A 20,114-nucleotide genomic window follows, 5' to 3' on the forward strand; every position below is an offset into this window, starting at 1 on the left:
AAAACGGGGCATCTCTGAGGCACTGTGGAACAACAATAGCATAATTGCACTCCAGCACAACCTGAAATCTCATGGCCTGGCATACCCCCACTTAACTATTACCATCAAGATAGTGGATCAATCCTGGTTCAGTGCAAGATGAAAGGATGCTGCCAAAAACTTCGATTTTGCTGCTCCTCAGATGCTGCCTGACATGCTGTGCTTTTCCAGCACCACTGTAATCTTGTACTATACCTAAAAGAGCTACCAAACGAGCATTCCAAACAGCACAAGCGACAAGAAATATAACTAAGCGATCCCACAACCAATGGATTATATCTGAGCTCTGCAATTCTGTCATGAATGGTGATGGACAATTAACCAACTCATTGGAGGAAGCATCATTGAATATCCCCACCCTTACTTGATGGAGGGGCCTCACACATTCATGCAAAAGCTAGGACGACAGCATTTGCCGCAATTTCCTATCTCAGCCTTCTCCAGTGGTCCCCAACATCATAGATGCTTAACCAATCGTTTCAGTTCAAATAATATCAAGAAATGGACAAAGAGTGTAAGGGGTGTGAGCCCTGCCAACATTCGAGCTATGGTAATGATAGATCGTGCTCCAGAACTGTCCAACCACAAACCTCGTACCGCTCCAGCACTGGCATCGACTGACAATGTGGAACGCTGCCTGGGTATGTTCAATGCAGAAACACAAGAACCAGCTAACCCAGCCAATTTCCATCCATAAGTCCACACTCGATCTGTAGTAAAGTAATGGAAGATGTCGCCAACAATGCTCTCACGCAGCAGCTGCTCAGCAATAACCTGCCCAGATAATATATATCCACATGCAAGTCATTTATATAAATCATTCTCTAATGTCGCTCTGGGAAGGAATCTGCCATCCTTATCTGATCTGGATTACATGTGACTCCTGACCTATAGCAACGTAGTAGTCTCTTAACTGCCTTCTGGATAATTAGGGATGAGCAATAATTGCTGGCCCAGCCAGTGACCTCCTCATCCTGTGAATAAATGAAAAAAACAAGGTTAAGTTTTGTTCCTTCTCTAGTAGGTACATCTTACAATATGAACCAAAAATGTTCTCGTATACATTGAACAAACACCTTTCCATCCAAGCCATTAACAACATTCCGAGGCTTAGTTTGGAAAGTTGGAACTCCTTATCATTACAACCACATTATTCTTTCAGATACCTGAGATCTTCCGGTAAATTTGTTTGTCAATTCCCAACTGACTGTTGGGGTGGGGGAGAGGGGGGGGTGTTGGGTTGGGGAAGGGTGGGTGGTGTCGATCGCACAATCCCAATAAGGAGACCATCACTTTTTTTTATTTCTCCGTTCCAATCAAACAACGTACCTGGATGGGCTCCCAGGAATGTCCTCCTGAATTCCAGCCATAATGTTATCCTTAAGCAAAATCGCCACTCCCCCTGCTCTATTCTCCCTTTCTCTCCTTGCTATAACATTGATATCTTGGAACATTGAGCTGCTAGTCCTATCCACCTCTGAGTCATGCCTTTGTAGTTGCGATAATAACGCAGTGCCATGTTCAAAACCAAAACCTGCGCTCATCTGCCTGACTGGTCAAGACTGAAATACAAGCAGTGTAACTGCACGGTCGCACCTCATTCTGTGGCTTGCACTTGCTTGTCTGACCTCTTGCTTGTCAGCCTCACATTTAAGTGTTTTCTCTCTGTCTCTTTGGGTTTACCCCTACTCCATCACTCGTTTAATGCCTCCTGAGCAGCACTAGCAAATCTCCCTGCCTGGACTTTAGTCCCCTTCCAATGCAGGTGCAATCTTTCCTTGCTATGTAGGTCAGATATACGCCAGAAGAAATTCCCATGATCCAAATATGTCATTCCTTCTCCCCTGCAACAGCTCCTTCGCCACACATTCATCTCCTCCATCCTGATATTCCTACTCTCACTAGCATGTTGCACCGGGAGTAATCTAGATATTACTATCCTTGAGAAACTGTTTTTTAACCTCCTACATAATTTCCTGCATTCTCTCATCAGGACCCCCATCCTCTGTCATTGGTACCAATGTGCAATGACCTCCCACTGATGATTCTCCTCTTTGAATATATTTTGCTCTCAATCTGAGGCATCCTTGATCCTGGCATGAGGGAGGCACCAACACATTCTGATGTCTTACTGTCAGCTGCAGAAACGGCAGTCTGTGCCCCTTGTGAGAGAGTACCCAATCACAATTGATTATCTGGATCCTGATATACCTCACATTAGAGTAGAGCCAGTTTCAGCACCAGTAACTTGGCTGCTCGTGCTACTTTTCCCTGAACGTCTATTTACCACTAAATTTTCCAAACCAGAATACTTTTTTGAGGTGGGGACAGGCACAGGAGACTTCTACATTACCTGCCTAACCCTTGTAACTTTCGTGGATGTAACCCATCTACCTGACCGTATCTGCAATATTCTACCATCCTGAGACGGCCACCTTTGACACCCCCTGGCTCTTGTCAATTCCTCACTGCTTGCAATCACTCCACAATCATCTGATGAAGGAACAGTGCAACGAAAGCTAGTGCTTCCAAATAAATCTGTTGAACTATATCCTGATGTTGTCTGATTTTTAACTCTATCTACCCCAGTCTAACACCGGCGTCTCCAAATCATTTAATCCCTCCCCAACCAATCCATGAAATCCGATAGGACTTGCAATCACACCTCCTTCAGATATAATCATCAGGATCATTGAAACTCTCCTTAATCTCACACATCCGACAGGAGCAGCATGTCCCTGGAAACAGGCCATCTCTCCACGTTAACAATCTACAAATCCAGAAAAAGGCACAGTCTTACTGATCTACAAAATACTGCCCGAGACTAACTTAATGCCTATGTCTTACATTTTAAAAATGTAATCAAGAAACCGTAAGACATATTAAAAAGAAACCATCACTTTACTCACAACTGGAGACGGATCAAACTAAAACAGAATAAGATTGTTGTTTTAAGAGATTGATACCCACTGAGATGATCCCTGACTGTTAGTAGTTCTGAGATTGAGGTCTTTCTGAGAGCAGTTGTGAAACGTCACTTTGTGTCTCTTTTCTCCCAGCTCCATTTCCAGGGAGGTTTCTAACTTCACAGCCAGTCAGCCGAGAGAGTTCACTGCTTTCGTTTTATTCGCTGAGGGTTGCCTTTGCTGCACAGACCAGTATTTATTGACTATTTTTATTTGACTTGGAGAAGGTGGTGGAAACTGCCTTCCTGAAATGCTGCAGTCCATGTACACCGGCGATGTTTGGACAATGGTCCCCTTTAGCCTCACAGCCCTCCCTGTCTCTGTAATGCCCCTCAAGTCTCACATCCCTCCCTAGCTCTGTAATCGCCCCTCCAGTTTCAGGGATTACATGTCTGTGATACAAGATTTTCATTTCGATTCATTTTTTGTTTCTTTTATCTCAAAAATATAAAATAAAAATCCAAAAGAGTGAAATATTTTCTCCCCCCATGCAGACTTCTGTGAGATGACCTCTTGGAGAGGCCGATACATGGACGTTTCAGTGCGTAATCTCAAATTGTACACGTAGATTGACTGACCTTTTTGTTTTGAACCTGAGTAAAAAGGGAGGCAATGGCCGAATGGTATTCTTGACAGACGAGTAGTATGTGCAATGTTCCGAGGATTAGGGTTAGAATCCCAAAATGGCTGATGGTGTCATCTGAATTCAATAAAATCTAGAATGAAAAGTCTAATGATGATCATGAAATGATTGTCGATTGTGAGAAGAAAAAAAAACATTTGATTCATTAATGTCCTTTAGGGAAGGAAACTATCAACCTCACCTGGTCTAGCCAACATATCACTCCAGACCCATAGCAATGTGGCTGACTCTCAATTATCTTCTGGGAAAATACCTACATTCTCGGTGTGAATAAGCAAAACAAGATCTATTTTCAAATTGTGGATGAGAGCTTTATTTCAAAAGAAATTGTGTTTTCAAAGTAATAAAAAAAAATCACCTTAGTTGAATGACACTATAGACGCTTCAATATTTAGAGAGAACGCAAGGAACAAATAGACAGAGAGATCTCTGATATAAAGTCAGAATAATGTTGTAATAGTGGATGATTCATTTTTTTCAAACATTGACTTAGACTACCATAGTGTGAAAGGTTTGATTGGTTCAGAGTTTGTGAAATGAGTTCAAGACAATATTCTTTATCAATATGCAATATTTCTGTCAGAAATCGAACAACACCTGACATTTTCTTGGCATATAAGATAGGGAAATGAACTAAAGTGATTGTACGGGAACGGTTTGGGTGGGAGGAAATTGGGGGCACCACAGAGAAATATGTGTACAACTGACAACAGCAGGTGAGCTGCCTGATGACTGAAGAGTGGCTAATATTGCACCTTTGTTAAAGAGAGGATATAAGGAGAAGCCTGGGAAATGTAGACCTCTGAGCCTGACTTCAGAGGTGTGGAAGCTGTTGGAGGTGATTCTGAAGATTAGGATTTGCATATTTTTGGAGAGCTAAGGAATGATTATGGATATTCAGTATGGTTATGTAAGAGGGTGTCTCACAAACTTGATTGAATTTTTAAGTTAGTCACCAAGAAAATCAATGACTGCAGGGCATTAGACATTGTTTATTTTGACTTTAGTAAAGCCTTTGAAAAGGTTCTGCATGGGAAACGAATTTGTAAAGTTCGATCACATGGGATTCAGGGACAGCTTGCCAACTGGATAGAAAATTAACTGAAAAGCAGGAGACAGAGCAATAGTGTAGGGTTGCTTTTCAGACTGGACGTCTGTGACCAGCAGTGCTCCACTGCAATCGGTGCTGTGTCCATTTTTATTTGCCATGTACATAGATGATTTGGGGATAAGAGTGCACAAAGTATGGTTCGTTTGCGTGACATTAAAATGTTAAAGTGCATCGTAACAAAGATTATCTATGATTGGAAAGGGATCTTGATCAATTGGGAGAATGGGCTGAAGAAAGGCAAATGGAGTTTAATTTGATTTACTGGGACGGTTCAAGGGATCACGTTTTTTGTTGCATGATTTTTTTTTCTACATTAGCTATTCCTGAGACCTAGGTGTAGCTAATACACATCAAGCATATCCATCTAATATCAAACGGAAAAATGGTGTAAAGCTTTTCGGCCCTGCAAATATTCAACATGTCGTGTGCAAAGGCAGGCTATGTGATATCAAGACCTGGTGTGTTTGGTAAGGGGCTAGGAGAAAGGCCTAATATTATTCAACATGATATTGGGTCTGTAAGGCTGCACAGTCCCCAAGCAGAATATTAGGTGCTGCGTTTCCAGCTTGTGCTGAGCTTCACTGGAATGCTGCAGCAAGCCTGAAACAGAGATGTTTGCCAGGGAACAGAGTGGTGTGTTAAAAAAGACAGACAACTAGAAGGTGTGTTGTGGCTCTTGGATACTGAGGAAGAAGAAAGTCAATAGGCACGTGTTATACCCTGGGCGGTTATAGGGGAATGTGCTGGATTGGCGGTGGGTGCTGTTTGGAGTGAATGAGGAGTGGATCAGGGTGTCCGCGAGGGAACTGTCCCTGCAAAAGGTGGACAAGGGATGGGAGGGGAATGTTTGATAGCGGCATCTTGGAGTTGACAGAAATGACGTCAGATGATCTGTACTCTGTCTGCAAGTAACTCTGACCTTCTAGTTGCTGCCACTTTAACACCCTCCCCTGTTCTTTCGCTAACATCTGACTCAGGCGTACTGCAGTCTTCCAGCGGAGATCAGCATAAGCTGGAAGAATACTTCATTTTGCGCTTGGGAATGCTGCTGCACTCCGGACATAACACTGAGTTCACTAGTTATCTGGCCTGAATTCCCACATGTCTTATGCCCCTAACTCACACACCAGGTCTTGTCATTACATAACTCGCCATTCCACAATACATATGGTTAGCCACTAACAGTCTCCATTAAGAGCTATTCACCCTCCCAGCCAGATCTTTAGCTACTCCTTGATCCAAATGTTCTCCACACTGTGTATAATATACCTTCCGCATAGAAACCGACATTTTCATACCATCAGTTCTGAGGAAGTTTCACTGGATCCGAAACGTTAACACTGAGTTCTCTTCACAGATGCTGCCAGACCTGCTGACCTTTTCCAGTATCTTCTGATTGTTGTTTCTGATTTACAGCATCCACAGTTCATTTGGTTCTAATTTACCTGTAGTTTATACACCCTCCCAGTTAACACTGACGCCATTTCTACACAGTGTCTGCTGTCTCTCCCATTCCCTTCACATTCACTGAGTTCCCCCTCACAGTGACATAGTGCCTGCACAGCTCATGGTCACGTGTTATCCACACAAACTCACGTCCTATTGGTCTGGCGCTGCCGTCAATCAACCGGGCCCCGTTGTGAGGTGAGTGGTGGGATCGTCCCTCTCTCTGCTCTGGGATGAGCTTCATCATTACAATGAATGGGGCAGTATCACAGATGACAGGACTGGCGGCTATTCAGCCCATTGGGGCTATACTCTCTCCCTCTGGAGATGCTGCAAATCTGTCCCAACTCCCCTTCCATTTGTTCATAGCTGTCCAAATCTGTCCTTCAAAAATTACATTCCAAATCTGTTTGAGAATGACTGAGAATCATTCAGCAGTGGATGAACTGTGGATGCAATAAATCAGAAACAACAATCAGAAGATGCAGAACCGTTCCCGATGCTCATACTTTACTGAGCAAAATAATCTTCACCTTTCAACCTTGCATGATTTGCCAAGTTTAATAGTTACTAAAAATTGTGACAACGTTATGATTTCTCTCTCTGACTTTGTAAATGAAGTAGCCTGGAAACAAATCTGTTCCTGGTTGAAATCACTGCTTAAACGTTTCAGCTCCCTGGAAATTATCTCATCTTCTGCTACCTCTCAATAAAAGAGATTCATATTTTAATTTATTAGTATAATAGAGATGTACAGCACAGAAACAGACCCTTTTGTCCAAACGCCCCTGCCAACTGGGGATACTAAATCAATGGAGCCCCATTTGCCAGCTGTTCGGCCATAACCCTCTAAACCTTTCCCATTCATATACCCAATCATAGTGAATGGGGCATTATCACAGAGCACAGGGGCTGGGGGCTATTGAACCAATTGTGGCTGTCCCTCTGGAGATGCTGCCATTCTATCCCGAACCCCCCTCCTATTTGTCCATAGCTATCTACATGTTTCCTTAAAAAGTAAAATTCTAAATCTGTTTGAGAATAACTGCTGAATCTGTGTCCAGCTGCCATTCAGACTGTTCCAGATGCTCAGAACTTACTGAGTAAAATAATATTCACATTTGCAACCTGCATTATTTGCCAATTACCTGAAAGTAGTTACTGAAAATTGTGACAACGTTAATAATTTGTCTCTGCTTCTCTGTCAATTAAATCTCTCTGAAGAAAAAGCTGTTCCTTGTCAAAATCATTGCTTAATCTTCTCAGCTCCAAGGAGAATTATCTAAAGTTGTACTACTTGTCCAAAAAAGAGAAACCTATCTTAAATATAATTTCTTAATGTCATAGATATGTCCAACACTGAAACAGACCCTAGAGTCCAACTCATGCACGCCAACTAGAAATCCTAAACTAATGGAGTGCCATTTACCATGGGCTGGCTCATGTCCCTCTAAATGTTCCTCTTCATGTACATAATCAGATGCTTTTAAATGTTACAATTGTACTAGCCTCCACCCCTTCCTCAAGCAGTTCATTCCAAGCACACACCACACTCGACGTGAAAATGTTACCCCTTAGATCCCTTTTTATCTTTTCCCTCTCGCCTTAAGCATGTGCCCTCTAGTTTGGACCACCTAACATGGGAAAAAGATGCAGACTGTTCACCTGACCCATGCCCCTCATGATTATAAACCTTAACAAGGTCACCTCTCAGGCTCTAAATCTCCAGCGAAAATAGAGCAAGACTATTCAGGTTTTCCCAATAGTTCAAACCGTCCAACTTTAGCAAAGTCCTTGATAATATTTTCTGACCCCTTTCAAGTTTCACAATCTCATTGCTCGAACAGGGATTTTGAAACTGAAAACAGAATTCCAGATGAGCTTTAATCAATGTCCTATAGAGCCGTAATATGACGTCACAACCTCTGAATTCAATGCATTGACCAATAACAGTAAGTGTACCAAACGCTGCCTTCGCTACTCTGCCGACCTGCGACTCCTCGCATTCCAGTATACCTCCAACTTGGGTCAATTTTGTAAACCTACTGACCATACCTCATATATGCACATCCAAAACCCACCTGCCATCAGATGATTATCCTATCTCGACCCCTCTGCTTTCATTCTGCTCCGTAATTTTACTTCATTTATTTTATTTGCCTTTGAAATATGTCTTTCACTGTTCTGTACCTCTTATTTTTTGGTTGTCTCTCTTTCCCTCATTCCCCACTTTCTCATCACCCTTTTCCTCTCCTCTTCCCCCTTTGCTACCCTTCTCCCTTGTTTTCCATTTTGCCTCCGCTTCACCCATTCCCCCATCACCCACATATTTTGTCACATAACACTGGCTTCAGCCTTGGTCATTCACAGCTCCTAATCTCCCTATAATCTCTCTTTGCACATGCATTATCACTTCTTTATTGCTACCTTTACTTCTAGAGCCATGACTCCCCTTATCTCAGCCTATTCACATTAAAGTCATTTACATAAAAAGACCTAGTATCTGTCGCTGCAGCACACTGCTGCTCACAGGTCTCCAGTCCATAAAACAACCCTCCATCACCACTCTCAGTCTCCTATATTCAAGACAATTTTCTTTCCGAATGGCTAGTTCTCAATGCATTACATGTTATCTAACCTTGCTCACCAGTCTACTTTGTGGAACCTCGTTGAATATCTTTCCGAAGTACATATTGACAACGTCCACAGTCTGCCTTCAATCTTCTTGGTAATTTCTTCAAAAGACACAACCAAGTTAGTGAGGCAATCTCCCATGCACAAAGCCATGTTGACTATCTCTAATCATTTCATGCCTTTGCAAGCACTTGTTAATTCTATTCCTCAGAGTCCCTTCCAACAACTTGCCTGCGCTGGCTTCAAGCTCATAGTTCCATTGTTCCGCGGCCTTTCCTAACCACCTTTCTTAAAATCATTGCACCTCCCGTCTTCCATAACTTCACCTGTGACTATCGATGATATAAATATCTCATTGAGGGGCCCAACAATCACCTCACTAGCTTTCCACACAATTCTGAGATACACCTGATTAGGTCCCATTGATTTATCCACTTTGATGTGATTTAAGACAACTAGTACTAACTCCTCTGCAATATGAACATTTATCAAGTTATCACTATTTAGTTCTCCAAACTCTTTAGCTGCCATGTCACTCTCCAGTAATAAAAATGATATGTGAAATACTCGCATAATATCTCTACCACCTTCTGTGGTTCCATAGATGGCCTTGTTAATCTTTAAGGGGTCCTATTCTCTACCTGGTTATTCTTTTATCTGCGATGCATTTGCATCATCTCTTTGGATTCTGTTTCAACCATTTCATGTCCCATTTTTTGCTCTCCTGATCCACACTCGAGTATACTCCCGTAAGAACGTGACCCTGTACACATAATCCCTCCGACTTTGCCATATTTTCACCCAGGAGGAGCCATTCCCCTTCAGAACATCTCAGAAAGTTTTCCGATTTCAAGGATCGCAAATTTCCTCTAACGTGATCAACAATGTTCTCCAACGCATATCCCCCAATTCCCACATGGCCGCCTTTACCCCACCACTTCAACCACAATAGGAATTTTATCCCAGGCCTCACCTTCCACCTCACTAATCGCCAAATACAGCGCCTTAACCTCTGCCAATTCTACTAACTGCTGCCAGACCACACTACCAGCGATATATTTCCTTTCCCACCCGTATCTGCATTCTGCAGGGACCATTCCCACTGCAACTCCCTTGTAGTCACGAAGGGAACGCTCTTTGAGGAAAGCGGAAATATGTTCGGAGGGAAATAAATTCCCTGGTGGTGGGGTCCGTTTGGAGGTGGCGGAAATGTTGTCATATGATGTGATTTATGCGAAGCTTGGGACGGTGGAAGGTGAGCACCGGGGGTCGGGGGGGGGGGGCTGTTCTGTCCTTGTTACGGTTGTGGGGTGTGATTTGAGTGTAGAGAGGCCGAATATGCACGAGATGCGTCGGAGGGCAACTTTAACCAAGTGAGAAGGGAAATTGCGGTCTCTAAGGAATGAGGCCATGATGTGTTCTGTGGTGGAACTGGTCTTCCTGGGAGCAGATACGGCAAAGGCGGAGAAAATGGGAATATGCAATGGGATTTTTGTAGGTGGTAGGGTGGGCAGAGTTGAAATCCAGGTAGCTGTGGGAGTTGGTAGGTTTGTAAAAAATGTCAGTGTCAAGTCGGTCATTCTTTCATGAAGATGGAGAGGTCCAGGAAGTGGAGAGAGAGGGAGGTGTCATAAATGGTCCAGGTGAACCAAGAAGGGGAGAGAGTTGGCACAGATGGTCCAAACGGACCCCACCACCAATGTCTGTCCTCTCAAATTAAAAATGTAGCCCCTACTCTTGAAGCTGCCATGTCCACAGGAAAGGATAACGAAAATTAACTCTATCTATACCTTCATTATTTTATTCACTTCTATCAGATCGCCTCTCAGCATTCAGCTTTCAATGAAAATTTACAATAACTCCCACATTTCTTCATAACTGAGACATTCCGTACATAGCAACTTCCTGGTAAATCTCATCTGAAATCTATCCAGCTTAATAATATTCTTCCTATAACTGGGCGAACAGACGTGGATGCTGTATTGCAAAAGAACCTTCATCAATGGCCTGTATTATCTCAACGTGACTTCCAACTCCTATATCCAAAGGACTGAGCAATGAAAGCAAGTGTGACACGCACATTTCAAACCATTTCATCTATCCACGTTGCAAACTTCAAAGATTAATGTACCTGAACCCCGAGGTCTCTCTGTTCTACAGCACTGTAGAAGGTCCTACCATTTATTGTGTAAGGTCCTACCTTCTTTGTTGACACAAATGCATTTCGTCGCATTTATTCAGATTGAATTCCATCTCCGGTTTTTCAGCCATTCAGCCATATCACCGAGATTCCTTTGTAATCTTAGATAACCTCCTTCACTGCCCACGATGCCATCCTTCAGTCTTCCATCCCATCACAGATGGCTCTCTGTGGTGCAAATATCTCTGATTGGGGCCGCAAAATTTCTTCCCTAGCTTCCCGCTATGCCCTGAAATACATTTGATTAGGTACTGGGGATTTATCTAACTTTGCGGTTTATAACCTCCACCACCTCCTCTTCTATAGCGGGGTCCTTTTATGATATAGAATAATAGATATGCACAGCATGGAAATAGATCCTTCGCTTCAACTCTTGCATGATGTTTCTAGTCTCATTTGCTGGAACTTTGTCAATATTCTTCTCAACCCTTCCTATTTATATACCCATCCAGATGTCTGTTAAATGTATTTCTGTGAGCCTCTGCTCAGATCACTTCGGTTCACTCAATGTTGGAAGGCTTCCAATCACAAAAAGAACCCTTCAACAATTGTGGATCCAACTTTCCAACTTGGCATGAATCCCATTGGCTCTTCCGTTTTGGAACTGCCTTCCATGTGGGATCTTATCAAAGGCGTTAATATACTCCATGTAAACCACGTCATCTGCACTGACCTCATCAGTACTTTCAGACACCATTTCAAAACTCTCAGTTGGATTAATCAGACAAGATCTTCCTGTACAAAATATGTGCTGAATATACTTAATCGATTTCTGTCTTTCCAAAATGTTGATTCATCTTTTTTATCAGAATTATTTCAAACAATTTCCTTCCCGCTAATGTCAGACTATTTGCTCTGTAATTACTTGACCGATCCCTGCTGCCATTCTTGAACAAAGGAACCACATTGACTATCCTACAGTAATGTGGCACTTCACCTGTGTACACAAAAGCATTACGTATATCTCCAGCAATCTCCTGCCTTACCTCTCATAGCAGCCTGGGATGCATTTCTTTGGGCGCTAGGGGGTTTTCCGCCTTTATGCATGTGAAAGCATTTATTACTTCCTCCTTATTGATCTTAACATGTTCTCGAACCTTACCATCACAACTGAAGTCCCCGGCGACAATGTCTTTCTCATGTGTGAATATAGATGGGAAGTATTCATTCAAGACCTCACCTATTTCTCCTGGCTCCATGCACAGATTGTCCTTTTGGTTTCTAAAGCCCCACTGTTTTGCTGGGATTCCTCTTACTCGAATTGTAGTGATAAAATACCCCATGGCTTTGCTTGAATATTATTTTCCAAATATATATCATGATCATTGTTTTCCCCTCATGTTTTCACAATCCCATTGTCCTCTCCGTGTTTCGCCTGTTTTATTGCACTGCATTTGTTTTGTCAAACTCATGATATTGCTTGCTCAATATTCGCTGGAAGTGTTGCATTTGCCTTTCACTCCTATGGGAACATGCTGGCCCTGAATTCTCACTGCATCACTTTAAAATACTCCTACTTTCTGAATATAGACTCAGGTGCAAGCAGCGTCTCCCAGTTTGTGCGAGTCAGATCCTGTTTAACGGTCGTGATAATATCCAGTGATAATGATAATCTAATGGTAAGTGTACTTCCTCAAATTTGGACACTTCAGTTTTGCACTATCCTTATCTCTTGGAGATGGCACGGTGGCTCAGTGGCTAGCACTGTTGCTTCACAGCACCAGGGACCTGTTTCGATTCCAGTCTCATGCAGCTGTCAGTGTGGAGTTTGCACATTCTCCCCGAATCTGCGTGGGTTTCCTTTGGGTGCTACTGCTTTCACCCACAATCCAAAGATGTGCTAATTAGGTAGTGTTTTGAAGCTGCTTGAACCCTGCCTATGTCTGTAACCTGACCCCCTTCCTATCTCCGTGACTTTCTCCCGTCACTAAAACGTCTTAACTCCTCTATCTTCCATTACACTCTTCATAACAATATCTGTATCAGTGTAACCTTCTCCAGGAAATACAACTTTCCCGATCTCATTAAACCCTACTGCAATCCTTATCCCTCAAGTTCAATTTATCAATACCGCCCTCTACGCCTGCGTTTTCATTCTCAATGCCCATGTCCCTCACAATGTGTGTTATCCTTTCCATGAAAAAGTGCTTCATGTCTTCAATTGGCCATATCAACGTAATCTCTTCCAGACGCGAGAACTCTCAATTACCTTTAATTTTCTCAAGCCAAAGCGTCATCACTATCTGTAACCTACTCCTGTCAAGAAACCTCCCGCTGTCAGTAAACTACTGCATCCCCTCAACACTCTATTAGCTTCGGCAGCACCTACAACCCTCCCTTTCGACATAACCTCTTCCAGTCTCTAAAGCACTATCAGTCTGTGAAGACCCTACAATTGTCCCTATCTGTGTAATCCTCTAAGGCCCCTGCAGCACTGTCGATCCGTCAAACCCAATCAAATGCCTTTAACTCTCTTGATCCAGTTCTTACAAGACTCACTATCGAAGTAACATCCTCCTGTTGCTATCACTAACACAGTAAATGTAATATCCTCCAGTCTCTCCATCCATCTCCTCATCTCCATAATCTTCTCCAGGTCTTATAGCCCTATCTGTGTAAACATCACCCCTTCTCTCAAAACCCTCCCTTCTGCAGGAACCTCCTCCAGTTTGTAAAATGTTTCCTTATCTGTAAAACAGTCTCAACCAAAGCTGCTGTTCCTATCTCTGGCAAAATGTTCCATTCCACATCCTACATATTTAAAAAACCTGCAGAACCTAAATACCTTGCAAGAACCGCAGTTGATGATTTGACAAACATCAACTAACCACAGAAATGCATGACCCAATCTCATGATTGTCCTCACTACGGATGCAGAAGTACACCACTTTAACCGGGAGAACACATCCATTCAACGACAAGCCAAACAGAGACACACACAATAATTCCGAGAAGCATGGTATTCCAACCGAAGCTCGATCAATACACACATTGACTTGAACCCAAATTACCACCCTCAGAGAAAAAAATAACAGGAAATGACTCTCCATGGGGAATAACGTCATCAACCCAAGGAAACTTAAACACAGAAAATGAAAGCAGATCAATAAAACCAGTGCTTCACTGGAGTCTCATTGATGTTACCTAGTATGACGACGAAACGTCTGAAAATGAAACTTCCAGCTCATCGAGTAAACCTACATCTTTTGATTATAAGAGTTGGGAGGTCACGCTGGAGCTGTACAGGACATTGGCTAGGCCACTTTGGAATATGAAATTCTGATCTCCTTCCTTTTGGAAGTATGTTGTGAAGCTTGGCAAGGTTCAGAAAAGATGAATAAAGATGTTGCCAGGATTGGAGGATTTGAGGTTTAGGGAGAGGTTGAATAGGCTGGAGGTGTGTCCCCTGGAGCGTCGGAGGTTGAGGGTGACCTTATAGAGGATTATAATTTCATCATACGCATGGATAGGATGAACAGACAACGTGTTTCCCTTAGGTTTGGGTGAGTCCAGAACTAGAGGGCATAGGTTCAGGGTGAGAGGGCAAAGATATTATATGGACCTGAGGCGCAATGTATTCACACAGAGGCTGGTGAGAACAAAGAACAAAGAATATTCCAGCACAGGAATAGGCCCTTTATTCCACCAAGCCTGCGCCAATCAAGATCCTCTGTCTAAACCTGACGCCTATTTTCTAAGGCTCTGTATCCCTCTGCTGCATGCCCATTCACGTATCTGTCTTCATACATCTTAAACAACGTTGCGGGACAGGCACCCACCATCCTCTATGTAATGAACTTCCCAAGTATAACTCCACGAACCATTTCTTCTCTCACTTTGAAATCATGACCACGAGTAATTGAGTCTTCCACCCTGTCTCCAGCTCTCATGATTTTGTGGGCCTCAATCAGGTCCCCCTCAATTGCCTTCTTTCCAATGAAAATAATCCTAATTTACCGAACTTCTCCTCGTAGCTAGCGCACCGTCCATACCAGACAATATTATCCGAGTGAACCTTCTGTGCACCGTCTACAAAGTATCCATATTGTCACAAAGATCATCCTTTTTTACCTAAAAGCTGTTCCTTTTCTCAAGGAGACCATGTCCTTGTTTTCTTTCCCAGTGGGTTCATGACCAGGCCGGGCTCCAAGACAGCTGAGTATGGGACAGAGATGAAAGGCCTTTTTGTTTGTACATAAACAGAGGAGACTTTAGGCCAAAGCATTTATGTTTTTCGAAGTTACCTGTATAAGTCAAGAGTGTGTGGCCAGCTCTCTAGCGGAACAGAGCGAACAGAATAGAACGCATTTAAAGGGCTTGAAATATCGGCCCACAAGACATGACACAGAAACAGTGCTGAAGGGGAAACAAAGAGCATGAAGTTCACGGGCTCAATCCCCACCCTCTTGTGGGAGGATTATTTTCAACTCTGCTGTACTGAGCCAGCATGAAACATCAAAGGGAGTGTCACAGTTATCAGTCCAGTCCTGTGCTCATCTGCGCCAGTGCCATGAATTCTTATAACTCTGAGAACAGTTCCTATCTCTGTAAACTCCTCCAATGCCTACAATCCCCCTATATATTTGAAAACTAGTCCAATTCTGACGACAATCCCAACCTCTGTATATTGCTCTAATGTGGATGACATGGCCAATCTCAACCATCTCCACCTTCAGTCAATGTCATGATGCTCATTTCTGCCATCTTGCACAATACTGAGAGTCCACCTTGTTTCTGTAACATCTTCCAGCCCTTCTCAAACTCCCTATCTGCGTACCTTCTTCCACCCCTATCGCACATGATACCACTGTAACCTTCTCCTGACCCAAAACATTCCTGCCTTACGTCCTATAGCGCCAGACCACCTTTGTAACCATCTAATATCCCTACAGACGTCCTTATCTGGATGAACTCCTGCAGTCACTGTAGCCTTTCCTGCCTTTGTAATCTGCTCCAATCCTTACAGGCCTTCCTGTGTAGAGCGCTCAGAAGCCACTTTAACCCTCCGCATGCCTGCAACCACTTCCAATCTCTGCTATCTCGTCTATCGCTGTGACCTTCTCCAATCACCACAATGATCCTTAACTCTACCTACTCACATCACGACTAGCCTTACTATGTTTGTAACCTCCTGAAGCCAATAAAACCATCCAAGTATTTAAAACGTCCTCTTTATTGCTGTATCCAACCCCAGTCCCTGCATCTGTCACTTTATGAAATATCCTTCAGTCTGAAGAACCATCCAGAGTCTACATCCCTCTGTATTACAACCTTCATCTATTCGCTACAATCATCACCACAAACCTCACTATCACAGTAACATCTTCCAGCTCCTCCCTAACCCTGTATACCATTCTGTCCCTACTACACTCGCATTGCATCATTTTCTCTCGACAACCCTCACGACTAAAATGAACTTTTTTCTATCTCTACAACCCAGTCGATCCCTCAGTGAACTCTTCCTCTTTCTATTTCCCTCCCTGTGCATGCAAACCCAAAGAGTCATTAGAAACGTTTGTGTATTACCTCCTCCAGAAACAAATACGATTTTATTTCGATAACCAACAGCACCTCCTATAATTCTCCCTGTCACAATAACCGTCTCCAATCCATGTATATCTGTTCCACCCTTTTAAGTCATTGATTTCAACGTCCAAATCTCTGCCTATTTGCATCATCTTCTCCAGACTGAATGATCTTCCCCAGGCCATTAATCTCGATCAGAATCCACGGGCTTCCTCCAATCAATCCCATCCTCCCTAACAATGTAATCAGCTCCACTCAATCCAACCCTCCCTAACTAGGTTATCTGCCCCAGTTCTGACAGTTAGATGGTCAGCCGTGATCATACTGAATCGTGAGGCAAGCTGGTAGGGCTGAATGACTTACACTTGCCCTTGTTTCTATGTTACTATGTAACAATTCCTGTCTCAGTACCTTCTTCAGTCACGACTACTCTCAATTCCTGTGTCACACTCCCTGTCTCTCTACTTCCTTCAGGCCCTACTAGCCTCGCTATCTGTGTAAAACGTCCTGTCTCCGCATTTCCTTTATTCTCTACTACCCTCACTACCTGTGTAACACTCCCTGTCTCTCTACCTCCTTCAGGCCGTACTACCCTCCTTATCTGTGCAAAAATCCCTGTCTCTGTATTTCCTTCAGTCCCGACCTTCCCAATCTATGTTAAACTGCCTGTCTCCGTATCTCTTTCAGTCCCTAACAGCCTCCCTATCTGGGTAACAATCCCTGTCTCCGTATCTCCTTCAGTCCCCTACTACCCCCCATCTGTGTTAACCTTTCTGTCTGAATATCTCCTCCAGTCGCCAATACTCTCACTATCTGTGTAACACTCCCTGTCTCCGATCTCCATCATTCTCTCCAAGCCTCCCTATCTGTGTAACACTCATGTTCCCGTATCTCCTCCAGTCCCTGCTACCCCATCTGTGTAAAACTTCCTGTCTCCCTATCTCTCTCTCCCTATCTCCCTCTGTCCCTACTACCCTCACTTTCTGTGTTACACTCCCTGTCTCCATATCTCCTTCAGCCTGCAATAGCCTCCCTATCTGAGTAACACTCAATGTCTCCGTATCTCCTTCATTCCCTACTGCCCTCCCTATCTATGTAATACTCCCTGTCTCGGAATCTCCTTCAGTCTTGACCTTCCTAATCTATGTAACACTCCCTGTCTCCGTATCTTCTTCAGTCCCTGCTACCCTCCCTATGTTTGTAACACTCCCTATCTCGGTATGTCCTTCAGTATCGACCTTCCCTCTCTGTGTTACACTCCCTGTCTCCGTATCTCCTTCAGTCTCTACTAGCGTCCCTACCTGGGTAACACTCCCTGTCTCCTTAGTTCCTTCAGTCCCTACAACCCTCCCCATCTGTGTACACTCACTGTCTCCGTATCTCTTGAATGTCCCTGCTACCCTCCCTATCTGTTTAACACTCCCTGTCTCCGTATAGCCTCAGTCCCGACTACCCTCCCTATCTGTGTCACACTCCCTGTCTCCATATCTCCTTCAGTCCCGACCTTCCCTATCTGTGTAACACTCGCTGTGTCCGTATCTCATTCAGTCTCTTCGCGCTTCCCTAACTGTGTAACACTCCCTGTCTCTGTATCTCCTTCAGTACCTACTGCCCTCACTATCTGTGAAACACACCCTGTATCTGTATCTCCTTAAATCCCTACTACTCTTACTGTCTTTGCAACACTCAATGTCTCCGTATCGCCTTCAATCCCGACCTTCCCTACCCACCTAACACTCCCTGTCTCTGTATCTCTTTCAGTCCCTGCTACCCTAGCTATCTGCTCCAGCAGCTGCAACGCTCCCCTTTTGTCAGGCCTACTCTGTTATTGCTCCAGCCGCTTTATCACTCCCCATCTCTCAGGCCTACTCTTTAACTGCTCCAGCATCTGTATTACTCCCCATCTCTCAGCCCGAATCTGTAACTGTTCCGGCAACTATATCACTCCCCTTCTAGCAGGCCGACTCTGTAACTGATGCAATAGCTATTCACACCCCATCTTTCCGGCCTTTTTTCTAACTGCTCCAGGAGCTATATCACTCTCCATCTGCCAGGCCTACTCTGTAACTGCTCCAGCATGTGTAACACTGCCCATTTTTCAGGCCGATTCAGTAACTATCCAGCCACTATATCACTCCCAATCTAGCAGACCGACTCTGTAACTGTTCCATTAACGATGCCATTCCCTGTCTTTCAGACTTCCTCTGAAACAGTTCCAGAAACTATATCAGTCCCCATCTGCCATGCCACCTCCGTAACTGTTCGAGCAGCTACATCACTCTCCATCTGTCAGGCCAACTCTGTATCTACTCCAGCAGCAATAACACTCACCACTTGTCAGGCCTACTCTGTAACTGCTCCATCAGTTGTATGACTTCCCATCTGTCAAGCTTACTCTGTAACTAATCCAGCAGCGATACAACTCTCCATCTGCCAGGCCTACTTGCAACTGCTCCAGGAGCTATATCACAACACATCTGTCAGGCTGACTCTGTAACTAACTCCAGCAGCTACATCACTCCACATCTGTCTGGCCTACTCTGTAACTGCTCCAGCAGCTATGTCGCTCGCCATCTGTCAGACCTATTCCCCATCTTCTTATCATTCCTCATCTGTCAGGCCGACTCTGTAACTGTTCCAGCATCGCTTATTCTCCCCATCCTCCCGCCGACTTTGTAATTGCTCCAGCAGCTATATTCCTCCCAAACTGTCAGGCCTACTCTGTAATTGCTCTAGCATCTCGGTCAGTCTCCATCTGTCAGACCTATTCTGTAACTGTTCCAGTATCTACATCACTCCCCTTCTGTCAGGCCTATGCTGTAACTGCTCCAACATGTGTAACACTCTCCATCTGTCAGGCCAAATCATTAACTAGTCCAAACACTATATCACTCCCAACAAAAAAATGTGTTGTGGGAAAAGCGTAGCAGGTGAGGCAGCATCCAAGGAGCAGGAGAATCGACGTTTCGGGCATAAATCCTTCTTCAGGAATGAGGAAGGTGTGCCAAGCAGGCTACGATAAAAGGTATGGAGGAGGGACTTGGGGGAAGGGAAAGCGATAGGAGGTTAAGGTGAGGCTGATAGGCCGGAGAGCGGGTGGGGTGGAGAGGTCGGGGAGAAGAGTGCAGGTCAAGAAGGCGGTGTTGAGTCCGAGGGTTGGGACTGAGATAAGGTGGGGGGAGGTGAAATGAGAAAGCTAGTGAAATCTGATTCATCCCTTGTGGTTGCAGGGTTCCTAGGTGGAAGATGAGGTGCGCATCCTCCAGGCGTCGTGTTGCCATGGTCTGGCGAAGGAGGAGGTCAAGGACCTGCATGTTCTTGGCGGAATGGGAAGAGGAGTTAAAGTGTTCAGCCACGGGGCGGTTAGGTTGGTTGGTGCGTGTGTCTCAGAGGTGTTCTCTGAAACGTTCCGCAAGTAGGTGGCCTGTCTCCCCAATGTAGAGGAGGCCACATCGTGTGCAGCAGATGCAGTAAATGATGTGTGTGGAGGTTCAGGTGAATTTGAGACGGATATGGATGGATCTCTTAGGGCCTTGAAGGGACGTGAGG

Source organism: Chiloscyllium plagiosum, unplaced genomic scaffold (genome assembly GCF_037043375.1).
Source record: "Chiloscyllium plagiosum isolate Xiang-an unplaced genomic scaffold, Cpla_swu_hap1 HiC_scaffold_39, whole genome shotgun sequence".
Lineage (NCBI taxonomy): Eukaryota > Metazoa > Chordata > Chondrichthyes > Orectolobiformes > Hemiscylliidae > Chiloscyllium > Chiloscyllium plagiosum.